This window comes from Leptonychotes weddellii, chromosome 7 (genome assembly GCF_054177405.1).
Source record: "Leptonychotes weddellii isolate Sample4059 chromosome 7, ASM5417740v2, whole genome shotgun sequence".
In the NCBI taxonomy this organism is placed as follows: Eukaryota; Metazoa; Chordata; class Mammalia; order Carnivora; family Phocidae; genus Leptonychotes; species Leptonychotes weddellii.
In genome coordinates, this window is record NC_138375.1 from 108,758,471 (window position 1) to 108,778,600 (window position 20,130).

General features: G+C 44.4%; 2 protein-coding genes across 5 annotated transcripts in view; one reads left to right on the forward strand and one right to left on the reverse strand.

The window, feature by feature from the left end:
* Positions 1–20,130, forward strand: part of LOC145722726 (rho GTPase-activating protein 26-like) — a 115,372-nt gene that overhangs the window by 65,275 nt on the left and 29,967 nt on the right. Inside the window, exon 1 of one of the 4 annotated variants that reach the window (XR_014147204.1) lies at positions 8,311–12,724. The exons of the other annotated variants lie outside the window; for them this stretch is intronic. The gene's annotated coding sequence lies outside the window, so the exon portion shown is untranslated. Of the gene's footprint in view, positions 1–8,310; positions 12,725–20,130 lie in introns of those variants that run through there. 4 annotated transcript variants of the gene reach the window in all.
* LOC145722728 (uncharacterized) overlaps positions 5,790–20,130 on the reverse strand; it is a 98,468-nt gene continuing 84,127 nt past the window's right edge. Inside the window, exon 5 of the mRNA XM_081826943.1 lies at positions 5,790–5,799. The gene's annotated coding sequence lies outside the window, so the exon portion shown is untranslated. The remainder of the gene's footprint in view (positions 5,800–20,130) is intronic.

Sequence of the window (20,130 nt, forward strand, 5' to 3'; positions counted from 1 at the left end):
AGGCTTTTGCTGCCATGCAGATTTGGTAAATCCTTTGGTCCTTACCCTGACACTGTGCAGCTTTCAGCCAGAATGCACTGAACACTCATTAAGAGCAAGGGACTGTGTTGAACACTAGGGTTACAAAGATAACGAAGAGCTCAGAGCCTACAGAAAGACAAACAGATTTTTGTGATTCAGTGGAAGTTGAGTCTGGTAAAATGTTCAAGATATGTATATAGCTAAAGTGATGATTTTAGGCAAGGGAAGTGAATAATAGATAAATTCATAAGTGGATCCTGAAAGAGAAATAGATTATACTGTTAATCATCTTCAGTTTAACACATTATCCTCCAGTTTTTTACTTTTTTTTCCCTCTCTGATTATAAAAGTAAAAAGTGAAAAACACCTGCTTCTTTCAGAAAATTGGAGAAGTAAATTGTAAAGAAGTAGGAACAATCATAATTCCACCACAGAGAACTTTTCTCTTTTTTAATGTTTTATGTCCTTCTAAATGTCTCTGCATTAATTTCCCTATCTAATCTCCTATCTTGAAAACATTTAGAGTGTTTCCATTAATTTTTTACTGGTTTAAAGAACTTGATTGACAATTTCGTACATAAATCTTGGTCTCTGTTTAAAGTCATTTCCTTTGAATAGACTACTTAAAGGGGCACTACTTAGTCAAAGGACAGAACCATTGTTAAGGGCTTTGGGACATCCAGCCAACCACAGACATATGTTGAGTCTCTTCTGTGTGAACAAGTGATTCTGCTTGGCTTTGGCATTTGGGTGCTGGGGCCGGGGACAGTGGGAAGAGAATGAGATGTGGCCTTGGAGTTGGTGTGATCTACAAAGGGAGACCCATCTGTGAGCACGGACACTCTGAGGATCTTTTCCTTTTATGCGGCTTACACAGTCTTTCCAAAATGATAAGGAGATTTTAAACCAGGGCTTGAAAATATCTTGGCCTAGGCATTACAAAGTTTGCTGGGATTCTGGGGCCATTTTTAGATTGACTCATAAATGGGTCATATTTTTGGCAAGGAAGAAACCTCATATGTAACAAGTGATGTTTAGTTTTTAAAGCTGGACTTGTGTATGTTATAGCTTCTCTGAGGAGAATTTGCCCAATAGACAAAAAATTGTGAGCCTGATTTATTTCCTTAAGGCACATAACGCTTTTTTTCAAAGAGATTTTGCTAAGAGAGGCTTATTTTATTTTATTTATTTATTTATTTATTTTTTTAAAGATTTTATTTATTTATTTGACAGAGAGAGACACAGCGAGAGAGGGAACACAAGCAGGAGGAGTGGAAGCAGGAGAAGCAGGCTTCCCGCCGAGCAGGGAGCCCGATGCGGGGCTCGATCCCAGGACCCTGAGATCATGACCTGAGCCGAAGGCAGACGCTTAACGACTGAGCCACCCAGGCGCCCCAAGAGAGGCTTATTTTAAATTATCTTAAATGTATGTTCAGTATGTATCCAGAAAAAATATGCTGTTTAAAAGTGCACACTTGATGAATTAGCATAAAGTGAATGCACCCATGTAATCACTGCTCAGGCCAAGAAATAAAAACCATCAGCATACCATAAAGCTCCCTTCTTAAATCCACCCTATCCCTGCTCTCTGAAGATAACTATTACTTCTGAGTTCCAGCAATCTAGATTTTGCCTCTTGTTTAGTTTTACAAGTTTCAAACTGTTTGGAAACTAGTTTTTGTTTGTTTGTTTGTTTTGCGGGGGAGGGGTAGAGGGAGAGAGAATCTCAAGCAGGCTCCATGCCCAGTGCAGAGCCCACAACTCTGAGATCATGACCTGAGCTGAAACCAAGAGTTGGACACTCAACCAACTGAGCCACCCAGGTGCCCCTGGAAACTTGTTTTTAAAATGAAGTAAACTCCAGCTAACATACCGGTATCCTTCATCTCTTGCTATGTAACAAAGCACCCCAAACGTTTGAGACTGAAGAGAACAGTTGTGTTTCTTGGGACCAACTGGATTGACTTGGGACTTAACCTTGACCTTTCCTGGGCTCGCTCATGCAGCTGGATTCAGGCTGGAACCAGGACCTCTCCCTCTGTAGTCTTTCTTTCTGGACTTCTCTGTGGTAAGGCTGTCTTAGAAAAGTGTTCCAAAAGGGCAAAGGTGGAAGTCTCAGGTCCTCTGGAAACCTGGGCTGTGCAATTTGCACAGCATTAGTTCTGCCACATTCTGCTGGCCTAAGCAAGTCACAAAGCTAGCCCAGATGCAGGGGAGTGGAGAAATAATAGACTCCACCTCTGGGTGTGAAGAAGGGCAAAGTCACATTGTAGAGGAGCTTTCGTTAAATATATGTGGCCATTAAACAATGTATACTGTATCATTTAAAGAGTACTGGTACTCTGTAGACCAAGGTTATTATTAATATAGCTGTATTTACAGTGTTGAGGCTCTGTTCCACCTGGTTCTCATGTGAACACTGTCATTTTGACTGAGCAGAGTAGCTGGGAGCAGTTAGGGGATTCATTTTTGTCTTCATTTGTTGTAAGAGGATTGGATCAGAAATAGAAGTGCTTTTAGGGCTTGACCTTTTTTTTTGAACCACGTTTGATCTTTAACACATTTTTTTAAGATTTTATTTATTTGACAGAGAGACAGGTAACAAGAGAAGGAACACAAATAGGGGGAATGGGAGAGGGAGAAGCAGGCTTCCTGCTGAGCAGGGAGCCCGATGCGGGGCTCTATCTGAGGACCCTGGGATCATGACCTGAGCCGAAGGCAGACGCTTAACGACTGAGCCACCCAGGTGCCCCACCACATCTTTTTATTTTTCTTGACATTCCTTCACTGTTTGACGTGGTCTCAGCTTATCTCATGAAATGATTTAAAGCTGTTGGCTTACCAACATGAAAACTATTCTGCAGTTTAAATGGGTGTTGGTAAAAGTACATTATAAGAGAGTATTCAGGAGGCCTTTTTCATTTGACTGCTGGGTCGGTCCTAGAATCTAGGAAGATGAAATAATCAGAGTAATAGCAAGGCTGTTTGATACAGGAAGAGTCTCTGAGCCATCTAAAATACTTGATTTACATATTAGATGCCTAATCGGTGATTTTCTTTGACTTGTTGTTTACCTAGGTGTCTTTTCAGAACTTAGTGAAACAGTGTTTTGGATTTGGTTTGGTAACGATAATTGGAGCGAGTTGCCTTTATTGAGCACTTTGCTGTGTTTAGGGAGGGCATAGAGCTTAGTGCTTTACATTCAGTGACTCACAGGGCTTTGGGGGACTAAATTAGGCAATGTTTGGTTGGCATATGGTACATCAGAAAAGCTCAATAATGGATGGCCAACGCTATGAGGTAGGTAATAATAGCTTTCATTTAATTGAGCACTTGGCCGTGATCAAGGTTCTTCAGTTGTATTTTTTTAAAGGTTTTATTTATTTATTTGTCAGAGAGAAAGCCCAAGAATGGGGGAACAGCAGGCAGAGGGAGAAGCAGGCTCCCCGCTGAGCAGGGAGCCCGATGCGGGACTTGATCCCAGGACCCTGGGATCATGACCTGAGCCGAAGGCAGATGCCCAACCAACTAAGCCACCCAGGTGTCTCTCTTCAGTTGTATTAATATGTATAATCCTCATAAAACCCTGTAAGATTGGTTCTGTTTTTATACCCATTTTGCAGATCAGGAAATCTAGGCACAGAGAGTTAAATAATTCATAGAGCTAGTTAATGGCAGAGCCAGGATTTAAACCCATGCCACCTGAGTTCAGAACCGCAGTACCCTTTCCCGCTTCTCTCAGGAGTGGAATCTTTGAGTCCTTTGACGTGATGTCTGGATTGTTAGAGAAGGCAGGATATGTGACCCTGTTCCAAAGACTCCGCCCTCCGCTATTGTTTAATGCCCGAGCCAGGCACCCTGGGCGGCAGTGAAGTCACAGGGCCTCTGCCCTGGCAGTGCCATGGTGCCGTCCACTTGCTTTGCGAGCTCTCTGCCGTTTCCATTTCTCACTGAAGAGAGGGTCTCGCTTCCGTAAAGCCTGACAGCTTTTTTCCTGTGTGTCGAACCAGTCCTATAAATCACAACTTTAAAGATATTTTCCTTGCTCTGCAGATTTTAATTCGATATAATCTATAAGGCAGGAGCTAAATGCTCTTACCTGGGTATGTTCATTATGCTACTTTTTTTTTTATTTTACATTTTTTTAATCTTATTATGTTAGTTAATCACCATACATCATCATTAGTTTTTGATGTAGTGTTCCATGATTCATTGTTTGCGTATAACACCCAGTGCTCCATGCAGTATGTGCCCTCTTTAATACCCATCACCGGGCTAACCCATCCTCCCACCCCCCTCCCTTCTAGAACCCTCAGTTTGTTTCTCAGAGTCCATAGTCTCTCATGGTTCCTCTCCCCCTCCGATTTCCCGCCCTTCATTTTCCCTTCCTACTATCTTTTTTTTTTTTTTTAACATATAATGTATTATTTGTTTCAGAGGTACAGGTCTGCGATTCAACAGCCTTACACAATTCACAGCGCTATGGTGAGCGCTGTGAATTGTGTATGCTACGTTTTCTCTTTTCTGAGTCTCTCATGTAATCAGTCTGAAATAATCGCATGGTTTTTCCTTGGCATCCGTGGCAATTTTGACACATCCTGAAAGCATTAGTTTTCCCAGGAGAAGCAGTCCCTGGGTTACTCAGAGTGGGGACTGGAAGAGAACTTCAGGGTGGCCCAGTCTTCTGTCTCCCCATCGTGGTTCAGAGAGGTTTGACAATGTGCAGCTAGAAACAAGACTTACCGGCTCACTTTTGGCTTAACCTCTTTGCCAGGTTAGAAAACCTTTGGGTCAGGGGCACCTGGGTGGCTCAGTTGTTAAGCCTCTGCCTTCGGCTCAGGTCATGATCCCAGGGTCCTGGGAATGAGCCCCGCATCGGGCTCCCTGCTCAGCGGGAAGCCTGCTTCTCCCTCTCCCACTCCCCCTGCTTGTGTTCCCTCTCTCCCTGTGTCTCTCTCTGTCAAATAAATAAATCTTAAAAAAAAAAAAAAGGAAAAGAAAATTTTTGGGTCAGATAGCATGTTAGGCATCTCGCATATCCTGCTTCATTTATTTTTAAAAACACGTCTGTGATGTCAGTATTATTGTTCCCATTTGACAGACGTGAAGCCTGAAGGACATTTCTACAACTTGCCCCCAGGTCAGATGGGACGTATCTCATGTGGTGCTGGGATCCCAGCTCCGGGTTTTCTGATTTCAAATCCTGTGCTTTTCCCTGTGCAACTTCCCCCGTGCCACATGTCCTTCAAACACCGTTTAAATCTCTCACAGAACAAATTTGGAAACCAAAAGAGTTTTTGTATAAAATCCATTATCTGGAACTTGTTCTCCTTGTCATCTTTCCACTTTGCCTCGGAGTCCCTGAGATGAAGTAATGAAGTTTGGAGGCGAGCAGGCCTGGGATTAGGTTCCCATTAAGTTACTTGGCAAGAGAAAACAAAAGAGTAGACGTCATGAGAAACTTTCCCATTGTATCTCTAAGCTCAGTGGAGGATACTCTGTTGGAAAGTTCTGTTCTTCCCCTGAGAGGAATTAAGAAAGGGAGGAAAGATCTTGGCGAAATTCTGTTTTTTTTTTCACCCTTTCCCGCCGACCAACCTCAGTGCTTTGTGTTCACTTCTCTGCTTTCCTCTTCTACCACCTACCTTGTGGATCCTCACACTTAAGGGCGTGATTCTGATACAGTATCTTGTTCCCCCTCTGCTCTCACTTGAGCTTCACTTGAGGGATAAGGAGACCTACTTTTTAGGTTTGCAGTGCCTGGCTGTACCCACTTCTCTCCCCTTTGCCCTGTTCTTGCCCCTTGGTGCTTTGCAGAACTGAAGAGCTTAGGCTTGAGCTTTCATTACCTCTAACTCTCAACTGAACAAAAACAAAGAAATGCAAAGAAAATGAACTTTGTAGTGAGATGGCCAAAGGCATAATGGTGTCAGAACCAGTGTTGGGTTAGGTAAGTCTGGGACAGAATGAAGGCTCTTAACAATGTTGGCTGTGTCACCTCAGTGAGCTTATTGAACCTTTCCAAGGTGTTTTTTCTCATCTTACATAGACTTGGGATGCTTGAGACTTTTAGAAATAAATGGATTAAGCATCTCAAACAGAGTCTTGCACATTGTGGGGGCTTAATAAATGATAGCTCTTAGTTCACTTGCTACAAATGCACAAAACAAGGTTACCTGAGGGACTTGGTCTAGTATTCATGTTATAGGATCAGTTTTGGAAAAGGAGGCACCTTTGGGATGATCTACCTTCGTTTTGTAGATGAGGACACTGAAACCCAGTCACTGTGTCAAAGCTGTAGAACTCTCAGCTTAGCCCCTAGAATCCAGAATCTCTGACTCTTGGCTAATACTCTTTCTATGGCGTCATGATTGATACAGTCCAGTTATTTACCTCAGCATCTGTAGGGCAGGATTTGCTGGAATCACCCATGAAGGAATGGAGGTGTTAAGAAAGCAACTTCTTTGGACTCTGTCCCAGACTATTAAATCAAAATCTCTGGAGGTGTCGCTGTGCATCTTCATTTTAACAGACACTTCGGATGATTCTTAAGCATCTTAGGGGTTTACATTTATAGGAGTTTGAGATGAGTTGTTGGAACTGACTGTGGATTTGAACTTCATTGCTTTTGTGCTATAATGAGTTGATATTCATAAAGTTATCCCACAGGCATTATGGCCACTGTCATGGGAACTAATAGTCATCTAATAATATTAGTACTAATGATGCTCATGCCATCTACAGCTTAAGGAGTACCCATTGTGTGGTACGTATGATCTGAGCACCTTCAGCCACTTAGAACAGTGCTTGGCATATGGTAAGCCCTTTATAAGTGTTAGCTGCAGTAACCTCATTGAATGTTTATAACACCTCTTTGAGAGTTATTGGCGGTTTCACAGACATAATAAACCAATGTCAGCTGCCCAAGGTCACACAGCTAGCACGTGACAGAACTGGTTTTTGAATCTCATGTCTGTCTGATACTGAAACCCATGTGGGATAGTAGATAATGCATATGAATTATTCTTGCAGTAAATATTAAAATTTAAAGGATTTTTTTTCATTATGAGAGTATCCCTCCAGGTTTGGTTGATAGTCTTCTGAAACAGACCTAAGAGAGACCTCACACAGATGAATAATCCTTTTTTTTTTTTTTTTTAAAGATTTATTTATTCATTTGAGAGAGCGAGAGTGAGAGAGAGTACATGAGAGGGGGGAGGGTCAGAGGGAGAAGCAGGCTCCTCGCCGAGCATGGAGCCCGATGCGGGACTCGATCCTGGGACTCCGGGATCATGACCTGAGCCGAAGGCAGTTGCCTAACCAACTGAGCCACCCAGGCGCCCCAGATGAATAATCCTTATTTTGGCTTATTCAAAACAAAAAAAGTGGGTGCCTGGGTGGCTTAGTTGGTTAAGCAACTGCCTTCAGCTCAGGTCATGATCCTGGAGTCCTGGGATTGAGTCTTGCATCGGGCTCCCTGCTCAGTGGGTAGTCTACTTCTCCCTCTGACCCTCTCCCCTCTCATGCTGTTTCTCTCTCTCTCTCTCTCAAATACATAAAATTAAAAAAAAAAAACAACTCAGCATTTAAAACAAAATAAAACAAAAGTTCTGGAATGAGGGTTTCCTGAGAGTAAACAAGCTGGTAAAAAGAATTTGTTCATCAGGGAAATGTTCTCATTTTGTAGTCTCTGTCGGTGCCAAAGAAACGGACGGTGAAGGGAGAAGGTGGCAGCTAGTCCAAGGGTCAGACTGCTTCAAAGTCCAAAGAGCTCAGACTGGAGAACTTGGAAAAACTTCTGTGCTTTGTGGTCTGGTATCTTTTCTGCTTGTTTTATGACATTACTTGGCCTGGAGATTTTGGCGTTTTTTACACTTCACCCTCCAGTTGCACATGGAGTGAGACCCCATCCCGTAGAACGTGGCCAGGGAAGCGCCGGCGAGGGACTGTCCAAACTTGATGGTTTTCCAGCTGTACTGATTTTACTGACTGACCTGCAGTGTGGGCAGGACTCATCGGAGTAGCTTGTTTCTACTGCATGTGACATTGGAGGAACTTGAGGGCTGGGGGCTGGGATCTTCTGAATCCTTGCTCACCTGTCTGGGATCTGGGCTCAGAGGACTAAAAGAGCTCTTTAAGTGGGAAGATCTGGTCTTCCCTTTATATGGTCTCTCCATAGGGTGTCTTCAGCATGGTGGCTTAGCCTCCACAAGGTAGCTCTGGGCTCCAAAGTCCTTTGCCTGGGCCGGGGCGGGGGGGGGGGCGCGGGTTGGGGTGTGGGGTGGTGCATACTAGAGAGATGCGATAGTACTTCTTATGACCCAGCTTCTGAAGTCATGCAGTGTCACTTCTGCCATTTTCTTTTGCTTGAGCCTCTTGCAGTGTCCCACTGGGTTTAGGGAGAGGGGGACAGAGGCCCCACTGCTTGATGGAGGAGTGTCTTGTCTCACTCATTGTAAGAATAACAGGTGGAACGGGCTGTACTAGTTGACCATCTTTGGACCATATAATCTGTCACAAAAGTATCGACTCTGCTCGTGCTAAATAGGCTCTTTCAGGGCCTGAGTAGTTAATTGAGTCCCTTTATTTCTCATAGTTAGTGTGATTTATGAATTTGCAGATGCTCAAAATGCTATAACCTAAGCAGTTTTTAGGTAGAATCTGAACTGAGTTTACTCAGAGCCATGTACATATATATATGATGGGGAGTGCCTGGCAAAGCCTTACCTCATCATGAAGGAATAATCCGTAGATTATTTTTTCTTCTACAAGGGAACAGATTTCTTTGTCCAAAAGTCTAGGCAACTTCTCATAGTGCTTAGTTACTGTAAGTTCTTTTGACAGTTGTTTAATGGGGCCTTAAAATGTTGGAGGAGCTTAGGAACAAGACAGACAAGGTTTTCCTTTACACGAAACTTAGATTCTTGCAGAAAAGGGAGACCGTACACAAGTCAATGGATAAGAATTTCAAATAGTTACAAGATTCCTGTGTAAACAGATGGGGAAACCCTGGGATAAGTGGTAATTGCATTGATGTTATGTGTTCCGAGTTAGTTGGCCACCAGTCATCAGAAAAGACTTCTGAGGAGTTTCACTTAGCCTTCTTGTCCGGGTCTCCATGTATGTGCTCCATCTGTAAGTGGAGATGAAATTGTCAAGGAATGGCTGTGGTAAGCATAGCTTGCTGACAAAATCCTAAAATAATAGTTGGATTAGCCACACCTTCACTATCTGCCAGTTTTATTTCTCCCCCTTCCCCTCTGAAGAAAGGTTCAATAGAGGTAATTGAGGAACATAAAAAGAAGTATTACTTCCACACAGTAAACACATGTCATTCATTTATTTTCCCTAAGACTGAAAGTGTGAAAAGATATAAGAAGAGATTTTATAAGTTTATGAAAACTGGATCAGTAACAGGTTATTTAGGGAGGTTAGTAATGTTAGGATATGTCTCTTCCCACTTAAGAATCTATAAGGGCGGATGCCTGGGTGGCTCAGCCGTTAAGCGTCTGCCTTCGGCTCAGGTCATGATCCCCGGGGTCCTGGGATCAAGTCCCGCATCGGGCTCCCTGCTCAGCGGGAGGCCTGCTTCTCCCTCTCCCACTCCCCCTGCTTGTGTTCCCTCTCTCACTGTGTCTCTCTCTGTCAAATAAATAAATAAATCTTTAAAAAAAAAAAAAAAGAATCTATAAGGCCTTCTATGTGATTTGCCTTTCACCATCTTATTCTATCCATACAATAAACAGTAATTGTTAGCCTTCTCTGGTCAGCTTTTGGGCTGAGGATAAATTGTAATCAGGTTCACGGTGGCAGACAAAAAAGAAATCAACCAGACAAAATAAGTCATAAAAATAACCTGGAAAGAAACCAATCCTAGGTGATAGGGAGGGACTGACTCTAGGTGAAGTGTCACTGAAGGTCTCTGAGGAGGTGATCACGGGGTTCAGTTATTGTGGTGCTCAGCCAGTGTCCTACACTGGAAGATGTATTGGCACAAATGCAGAACATCAGTACCAGCATGCTTAAAGGGTAATGGAAGAATGCTTAGATGAGAGCAGGTGGAAGGCTGTGCTTCCTGCAGTGTATTGAGTCCTTGCATCCTCGAAGTTGAATAAGAACCCTTTGCCCTGGCCGGAGTGTTCCAGGGTGACTAGTGACACTGAGTGAAGGTCCCTCTGCAGTGCCCCTCTTGATCTGAACCCAGGTCTGATGGAACCTGTAGATTTGTTGGCTCTACCTGAAGCTTATCCTGTGAGTGCTAGGGAGCAAGAGATGTCAAAAGCCTGACTTCATCTTGGCTTCATATTTTTGTTGGAGAGTTGTTGCTAAGTGACAGATCCTCTGGCTGGAGCAAAGGAGGTAGCCAGTGGAAAAGGGTGGAGGCAAGTGGAGTACTGTGGTGTGTGAGTCCTGCTAAAGGAAGACTTCTAGGAACAAAAATCCAGAAAGAGAGGGAGAGGGTGTTTTATTTCCAGAGGGAGGTCCTGTTGCAAAATTTCCCACATTCATTGTGTCTACCTCTCCCCACCTCCCTTGTGATCTCTGCTCTTGGTTTTGGGGTTCATAGACTTTTGCTGGCTTGGTCAGAGCCCCTGAAGCCTCAAGTCTGGTGGTAATTATCGGAGTGAGGTGGCCTGGTGTGTGAGAGTGCATTTCCCCTTGTAGAACATTGTACAACTCTTCAGGGGGGAAAGGGCCTTTAAATGGGAACATTTGGTTCAGATTATTTTGATTTGTGTTAACGGGTGGGTTCCAAAGTCATGACTTGCTTTGGGAAATCTAATGGAGAACACTTGCAGGGTGTTAGGGGTTTGCTTTTTTTTCAAGTGATATTTTTCCTGCATTCTTCTGTGGTCACCTTTCCTTGTTCTACAGATAATCCACTAACATTTCCAGAACTTCATTGTCTTGTGAGAAGGCATCTTTTCTTGAAATTGTTTTTGAACACAGGAGCGTGGAATGTTCTGGGCATGTGAATGTGTGAGACAGAAGGTTTGTGGTCATATTCCCCTTTCCTTTACTGTTAATAGTCTCACCTGGAGTGTAGGATATTAACTTGTGTCGTTTATGCCTTTGTCTCGTGTATTTCTGATTATAGGTGACCCTCCAGTTAGTGCAGTTTATCTTGGGCTCAGTACTCTGCATAAAAAGTCTTTTGGATTAGGATAGAGTGGAATAAGTTCATATGTTTTTGTTTTTTTTTTTAAGATTTCATTTATTTATTTGACCGAGAGAGACAAAGCAAGAGAAGGAACACAAGCAGGGAGAGTGGGAGAGGGAGAAGCAGGCTTCCCGCTGAGCAGGGAGCCCAATGTGGGGCTCGATCCCAGGACCCTGGGGTCATGACCTGAGCTGAAGGCAGATGCTTAACGACTGAGCCACCCAGGCGCCCCTAAGTTCGTATGTTTCTGGAAGGAGTAGGAGAAAAAGGTGTCCAGAGGCCCCATGTGTGGAACCCAGTATTTTATCTGTACATACATAGTTGTTAAGAGAATGGCATTTAGAAATTTTTGTCACCTACCAGCCCTGTTACCTTGGATGGGCTACTTAACCTTTCTTAGGCCAATTTCCCATCTGTAAAATTGGATGGCAGTTTCCTCAAAATGAACTTTTGAGGGTCAGATGAAATAATTTATGGAAAGAGCTAAGCACATAGTAAAATTGTTTAATGCATAAAACAACTGTTAACAATAACAGGTGCCATTTATGTGTGGAGACTTGATTGTATATTCTGTGAAGAGTGGGACAAAGTCATGAAAATGACCTTCCTTGAAAAATCCCATCAGTTAGATGAATTTCTTGTAGGGATGAAGAGGCTTTGAGTCCAAGGTTGCCCAAACCTTTGTCCTCCAAACCCTGGTCTGCCAAAACCCTGGAGTTGGCATCTGTTGTCTTAATGAGGCTCAGAGGTGGACCTGCCCATCTTTGATAACTTCTTATACTTATTTCTGTTTTGTTTTGTTTTTCTGCATCTGGAGAAGCTCGCCATGAATATTCCCTACTTCTTGTAATCACCCTGGACCAGGACCTCTCGGCACCTTGGATGGCGTCGGGTAGTTGGCTGTGGGACCTGGGCTACTCCTGCTGGCTTCCTGAGCCTGCAGCTGTGGGGGAAGAGTGATCACTCCTGGGAGCCAGATTGAGGCCTGTCTCTCACCAGCATCTGAGCAGAGTTAGGATGCAGGGGATGGACTCATGGAAGGAAATAGTGGGAGGTTCATCAGCATATAGAGTGCACCTTAGATTGCTAGACATGCTCTCTCACCAGACTGTAATATTGACAGTTATGCCTACCATTCATTGAATGCTTACAACGTGCCGGACGTGCATAGAGTAGTAATCGTATAATCTCCATTTTTCCAGCCAGGAAATAGAGGCCTTTGGTACTGAAAGCACACACTCCAGCTTTTTATATATACTGTTATGACTTCTTGATTTTTTTCTAATATCTGGAAAAGTTCTTAATCTCAGGGTGTGAAGACATGGGCCAGGATGGGTACAGTGGAAAGACTGTTGAACTCTAAGATGACAAGCAGTTTTTCCTCCCATTCCACTTCCCTGTTGCCCTTCCTTCTAGTTCATAAGACCTGAAGCTTGGCCTGGAGAAGGTGACAGTGATGTGGTGATTAGGATCCTGAGCTCTGGCTTCAGATATTCTAGGGGTTGAGTCCTGGTTCTGCCATTTGCTGATTTAGGGGCCTTGGTAAGTGGCAGCCTCCTCTGAGCCTGCTTCCTCACCTGGGGATGTTGTCTCCTTCCACTGTTGTAGGGACCAAGCGAGCTAACACATGGGAAAGTACCTGGTATCAGTACATGTGAGCTAAAAAGGAGAGATTGTCTTATATTATTCATTTTCAGAGATTCTTGTTTTCCCTTAATGAGTGAGTGGTGTTGAAGCTTTTTTTTTTTTTTTTTTTTTCCTTGAGGGGAGTGTCACAGACTTTGTTGAGAATTCTGATGGTTGTTCTGGACTCTCTCCCAAGAAAATGCATGTTTATCCAAATTACACTCACTTTCTCAGGGTTCAGGACCTTGCAAAGCTCCTTGTCTGTTGAACTCCAGAAGGAGACCCTTTAGACGATTGTAGCCTCCTTTCCTCAGGGACCTCTCCACGTTGTCCCTTTGACCCCTGCTGACCCTTGGCCGAGGCTGGGGTGTGTAGAAAAGCCCTTCTGTGAGGCCTACAGGGACGTGGCTTCCTGCTCCTCTGCTCCATTCACTAACAAGCAGCCTCCTGATGTTTTGGCCCTGGCGTTGCTGCCCAGAACAAGCACCAGCAGTGTTCTTTGGGAGCTGCAGCTCTGGAGGGAAAATCCGGCTGTGTCTTCCTTGGTGGGGTTATTTCGGAGATGAGAGAGGGAGGAAAGGGGAGGGGCAGCCGACTCTGGGATGGGAGGAATAACAGAGCTGCTGTGTACCGTGGCCTGCTCTGTGTCAGCAGCCGTGTTAGGTGCCTGGCAGTCATTGTTTCTAGTCCTTAAAGAAACCACCCAGGTAGATACTGTTACCCATCCCACTTTGCAGATGAGGAAACGGAGGCTGAGAGAAGTTAAGTGAGAATAGCAAGCAGACAAGGTGGGAGTCAGGTCCAGTCTCTATCAATCACAGAGCTTCAGAGACAGGAGTCGGCTTCTGGGCTGAAGGCTCATTTCTCACCCTTTGCTGTTGATCAAGGAAATGCTTTTCCTCCCTCTGCGGCTGCCAGCTTTGTTTTGTGTTCTAGATGGCCTTTTCAGTGCCTAACTGCAGATGTGTATTTTTAGAAAAGGAAGAGACTTCTGTGTGTACTGTTTATGTCCAGAAACATTTCAGTTTCTGAATACTAAAACTAGCCAAGGCAACTGAGTGTCAGCCCTGGCAGATGTCCCACTTACTGGCGGCCCGATCTTCTGGCTGGCTGATATTTGCCATGTCGGCTTCAGGGACAGGACTGACCCTCAGGTCTCTTTTCTTGATAGGTTGGACTAAGTACTGAGTCTGCATAGAGATCTGTTGCTCTCCCGCCCCAACTCCCCAGTCTGGGCTTGCCACCAACACAGCTCTTGGCCTGTTGGCAGCTGGTTAGGTGACATCCTTTTCTTCTGTTTCCCTGGTTGCATTTTCCCCATTTTTGTCTCCCTACCCCACCCACAAAGCCTTTTCCTCACCTCTAAGACCAACTGCGTTTTGAGTTCTTGCTGTCAAAGAGGTAGTTTGTGTTCCAGGTGAAATTGGCCACGTAAGGTATCCGTGTACAGAACCGTGCCCTGACTGCTTGGAGTTCATAGACCATGCACTGCACCGTTTAGGTCCCTCTGGGCCCCTATAAATAGCTGACACAAATCAGGTGCTCCTTACATGCTAGACACTGGCTTCATGGATTACCTGTTTGCTCTTCCCATTACCACTGTGAAGGTGGCTCTGCTATTAACAGATTTTCCAGATGGGAATGCTGAGGCTTGGACGGGCCAGTGACCTGCCCAAAGTCACATGACTGAGGTGGTGTCTGTGCTTAGGTAGGAGCTGTGGTGCATGTGTGAAGCCAGGACAAGTCAGCACAGAATAGGGTGTGGCATGTGACATTTATGCCCGTCTTCTTGCTTCCAGGAGGCTGTCCTTGGTGTGGCACAGGCGAGCCAGAATTTCAGGTCCTTTGGAGGATTAGTCTCTTTGACCTCCTTCACTCTGGCAAAGAGGATTTGGATGGGGATTTCCCTCTGGGGGGATTTTGTCCTAGTGGGCCTGCTGCTTTGTGATGTGCTGTGTTTCCCCTGCTCACTTGTGGCTGTGACTCTGACCTCCCCACATCTTCCCGTCTTTCCCTTTGTACCCTGAGTGAAGACTGCATGGTCCGAAAGACATTAGGGAGAAGAGGCTACATTTTATGCTGTCCTGTGAGATCCTGTGTATAGGATGTCAAGTAACCACTTGTAAGACACTTTGTTCTCTTGATAGTTTAGCAGATGTCCTTCATTCTTTTCATTTCATTCCTTCCTTCATTATCTGTTGATTAGTATGATTAAAGCATAGATATATGTGAAGTGGGGTTCACAGTGCCTATTTACTTCCTAGGATTTTGAGAAGCAAATGAGGTAGTGTTCATAAGCATTCCTCTGGTGGATAGTAAGACCTCAGTAAAAGGTGGCTATTTTTCCTCTTATTATTAGCTATTCTTCTCTCCTTGTTTTAAAGATAATGAAACCCAGCCTTGGAGAGGCTGTCCTTACCCAGGTCACAGTGGTTTCAGCAAAGGACCAGTAACATTCTGATATTAAATGGCATAGAGTGTCATGAAGAGGTCCAAGGGAGGGAAGTGGCACCTGCTTTGTGGGGTTGGAGGGAGATGCTGCAGCAGGCAGGCTGGCATGAGATAGGGGAGGACTTCATGGAGGAGATGGCATTTGAAAGTTTGGCCCATCTGGACCAGTGGAGATGGGGAAGCTGAACGTCGTTAGTGGAGGGAACAGCAAGGGCAAATGCTCGGCGCTGGGAATTCGGTGCTGTGTGAGCTCAGGAACCCTCTGATCCACAGCAAAAGAAGCAGGGCTGTGTAAGCCCCATGAGGATGGGGCCTGGGCTGGGTTTGTTCTAACCTATGGTAGAGCCTGTGCCTCCATATAAAGTGCTTCATTCCAACTGAATGGCAGTGTCTGGAGGTGGGAAAGCTTTCATTGGTGACGGGGAGCGATCTGGGAGGAAGGAATTTTGAAGTTCAGTTGGAGAAGGGATTTCTGCTAATAGTGAGACCTGGGATTGTTTATTTCTGCTGTAAAACCTTGACCTTCTCAGCCACCTTACTTAAACTGTAAGTCACTCTAGACACTAGTTTTGGTTTTCCCTGGAACTGTGAATCAGCTCCTCTCTGAGCTGTTGGGCAGCATTCCGTTGGTAACAGGAGATATAGGACTGGGTGGCCATCTCTCTCCTTGGGGTTCTTTACATTTGAGACCGTAGAACCTTGGACAAAGTAAAAGCTTGTTGGAAGTAAGTATCATGTGTGGCTTTGTGGTTTTCCCAGTTATGTTTCCCCTCTTTACTCTCTTCCTATTTTTCTATATTGTCTGTGATCACACTCACTCTAGGTGGTTCTCAGTCCTTGGCTCATCAGTAAAGGACAAATACTCCTCATTTGATGTATTGTTAGAGAAAAGTTGTGTGCAAATCTCTCTTGTGTAGATGGTGTAGATGCTGCCAAGGTGAGCACCACATGAAAAAAGCCTGACTGCAATGGATTCTTTAGGGCAAAGAATTACTTTAGTTTTGAACATCTGAGCCCTAACATAAGATCCTTTTTTCTGATTTTCTTGCATTGGGTTTTTCTAGAGCAGGCTACAGGGGAGGAGGAACCTGCTCTGTCACTGTAGTCCAGGCATGGCTTGTGGGCTTCTGATTCATGGGTCATGCATTAAATTAGTGGAACAAGCATTCAGAGGCTTGTTTCCCTCCTGTTTGGTTTCTGGGCTTTACTCAGTAGTGGCTGCCAGAGGAGAATGTTGGTGTTAAAGATCCCAGGAGCAACTAGTTATCTTTGCCCCAAATTCTTTTTGAAGTGGAGGTAGTGATTCAGTTGATCCTTGACTGACTGTCTCTGCTGTGCTATTTATCAGTTCCATGACAATTCCATCCCAAGCTCCAACTTGATCTAAAAAAAAGAGAGGGGGTTTATTACTATCTTTTCTGAGCCACAAATAGCAGCTTAAAAGGGGGTAAAGAGATGGGAATGAAAGCCTACAGTTTTCAGAAAAAAGGTCTTGATAGATTGAAACCATTGAGAAGACAGGATACTTTTCACTGTCGCTAAGGCAATTAAAGTAGGTTTTCATGGTGAAGTGGGTTGGACTTTGTCCTCTCTCTAGTATTTCTCACTCTTGGGAGAGACAGGTTCCCGTATCAAAAACCAACATAAACAGCCAAAAACAATAACCCAAACCCGAAAGACTTCAGAACAGATGCGGCAGCAGCAGCCATGCCTTTTGTTCCCCCTCCCAAAGCACTCGCCTGTGTATTGACTGGTCTTCCACAGAGAAGAAGCGTGGTTGGGAAAGGTGTATGTCTATGGTCACATATTACCCACCCTGTGGTTTTTGAGTATCTTGTGCTATATGGGTGGAGAGAAAAAGGAACTGTCCCCAACACAGTTACTCAGTAGAACGAGCAGTTCCCCTCCTCCCCAAGGCTAACCCACTGGCCCTCTTAATGCTTGTCCTCTTAGTTATAGCCCTTCTGCCTCTGAACGCTTGTTCCACTAATTTAATGCCCCAGAGCCTCATTCCCTGGTCAGGGCATCATTAGACCACTCTGTCAGTGGATATTTTCCTCTTTGTCTGCAAGCATGCTGAAGTCTTTATTATCTTTAAAACAAGGAGGCGGGGTGGGGGTGGGGAGGCAATTCCAACAAAACTTCCCTTTGTACTTTTCCCATTTACGTGCCGTCCTGTGCTGTCCGCCTTTTTCATAGGTAGATTGCTTAAAAGAATATTCTGTATTTACTGTCTTTATTGCTTTACCCCCCAAAGCCCAGAAATCTGGCTCTTGCCCCTAGTTCACTCTTGAACCTACTGTCTCATAGTCCCTGGGACAATCTAGTTGACTGAACCAGATTCTTCTTAGCATTCCTCTCCTTTCTTAGGACTCCTTTTTTGCCTTCATTGACTGGATGTTCTCCAGGCTTCCTTTCCTCCTTCTGAGAATCCCTTCCTAGCTCATCTTCTGTGTCCTGTGGATCTTGCCAAGGTTTCTGGCCCCGCTAGCCTTCCGGACCAAATGATGTGTTGTCTGTGTTACTGATCTCTCCAGTCCTGCCCCCTGCCACCACCATGTGTACCTGATTCCCAGACTTCCCTGTGGCAGCCCCAGTCCCTTTCCTGTTCTTCATCAGACTGAGGTCCAGAGAGGGGAGAAGATTTGCCCGAGTCATGGCAGATTGTTCATGGGGTCTGTATATTTCTAGGGTTTCATAGGCACACACCCCCTCCTCAACCTTGGAAAGATGGTTCACTTTGGCCAAGAAGATAGAGGTTAACTGTATTCTAGCAGTAGTTTGGATTTGCTGGCTGTCCTTTATCCAGAGCTTGATAAAGCAATGAAAAGTGCTCCAGAGGATTCTGTTTTCTCTGAAGAGGCAGGCAGTGCTGTGCAGAGAAATGATAATGAGGAAAGGGCCTTATGTGGGAGGTAAGCAGTAGGGTAAAGCATTAGGGGATGGTTTACCAGGTAGGGGCTCTGAGCAGCCAGAGGTAGTTTGGAAGAGGCACTTCTCAAATGGGAATTATTTCTTCTTTGAGGAGTTGTGGGATGTTCACAGGTGTTAGTGGGTGTTGTCGAGCGGAGCCCATTGTCCTCTGGAGACATGGGACTAGCCCTCTGCAGGCATTGTCAGACTCCTCTTTACAAATGTGTCTGCTGGCCAAGGTGAAAGACTTTCTTGGGAAACAAAGCCAGTGTGGCAAGATCTAGATTCTTAAAACCATCCTTGTGTCTCATGAAATTCAGAGTTGGGTTTCTTTATGGAGGCTGTCTAGGAGCAGATATATTTTATTTTTCCCTAGATGATACTAATGATGGGGGCTGTGCTATTAATAAATATGCCTATGCCTTGGAACCACAGGGCTTTTTCCTCACTTCTCACATGCATTCTTGAATGGTGATGCATTTTGGCTCCTTGTTGCCTGTCAATTGCCAGCAGTTGGATTGATTTTTTACATGAGCTGGTTGAGTGTCCCGGGTGGGGGATGGTACATTTGATTCAGAGGAGGACTCAGCGTTCGCCTGGACTCTGTCATCACAGTAGTGATCTTGCCCTGTAAGTGTGTGTGTCTTACTTGTGTCTTAAAAGACTGACAGATCAGAAAATTTTACCAGCCAGAAGCCCTGGGTACACCCTGCTTGCAGGCATGGAATCAAGCTGTTGTCTTTCCTCATCCCGTTGAAGTTTCATGACACTGAACCCTTCCCTTCCCACAGAGAGATGTCAGAGGCAGTCGCCCTTTTGCAGTCGCCCTCTGCTGCTCTGAAACCTTTGACCTCCGTCACTTCTCAAACTTGCCTGAGTCAAGTTGCAGAGGTGGTGGAAGTACTGATGGGGAGGGTCAGAGATTCTGCTCCGCAGAGGTGGACTGGAAGAATCATTCTGACTCTAAAGTAGCTTTGTGGGGCAATTAATGGGCAAATTATCCTTATGGTGGTGTAGCTTAGATTTTAAAATTGTGGGAGTCTAGAGTCAGGTTCCTGGGTTTATAGCTTGGTTCTGTCACTTACTGACAATTCTCGCATTTGTAAGAGGGATTTAAACGATGGTACCTTGTCAAAGGGATTTTGGGAGAATGAAATGATATCTTTAAAGCACTTAGGGGCTGGGCAGATAGTGAGCTTTCAGTAAATTGTTGTTTATCACGATGTTGAAAATCCTTCAGACTTAGCCTTCACTCCCTGTTTGGGATTGTCACCAGTCATTCTGACTATGTAGACAGCACCTATCTTTTCTACTTGGGTGTGCATTTGTAGGAAGCTATGAGTTCCAGGAGACCTTGCTTATGCATGTTTTGTTTGTAATATAATGGAGATTGCAAGTGGATAGTAACTGGCCCATAGTATGTGTTTAATAAATCTTTTGGGATGAATAAGTGAAGCTGTGATTGGATCAAGCACAGCAGTATGGTTGGGCAGCATGTTGAGATGTAGCTAGGTCATTTTTGTTAGTTTGTAGCTATAGGATCCTTCATCATCTTGGATATCATGAGAGTAGGTAGCACCTTTGAGGGAAATCTTTTTCTTTTTCTTTTTTTTTCTTTAACTGCTTAATTAGCATCCAGAAACTGCATGTGTAAAATTGTACAATTTGATAAATTCTGACATCTGTATATACATCTGAAGCCGTCTCCACAGCATTGGGGGATTTCTTTTTTTTTTTCTTTTTTTTAATAATTTATTTATTTTTTATTCTTATGTTAATCACCATACATTACATCATTAGTTTTAGATGAAGTGTTCCATGATTCATTGTTTGTGCATAACACCCAGTGCTCCATGCAGAACGTGCCCTCCTCAATACCCACCACCAGGCTAACCCATCCTCCCACCCCCCTCCCCTCTAGAACCCTCAGTTTGTTTTTCAGAGTCCATCGTCTCTCA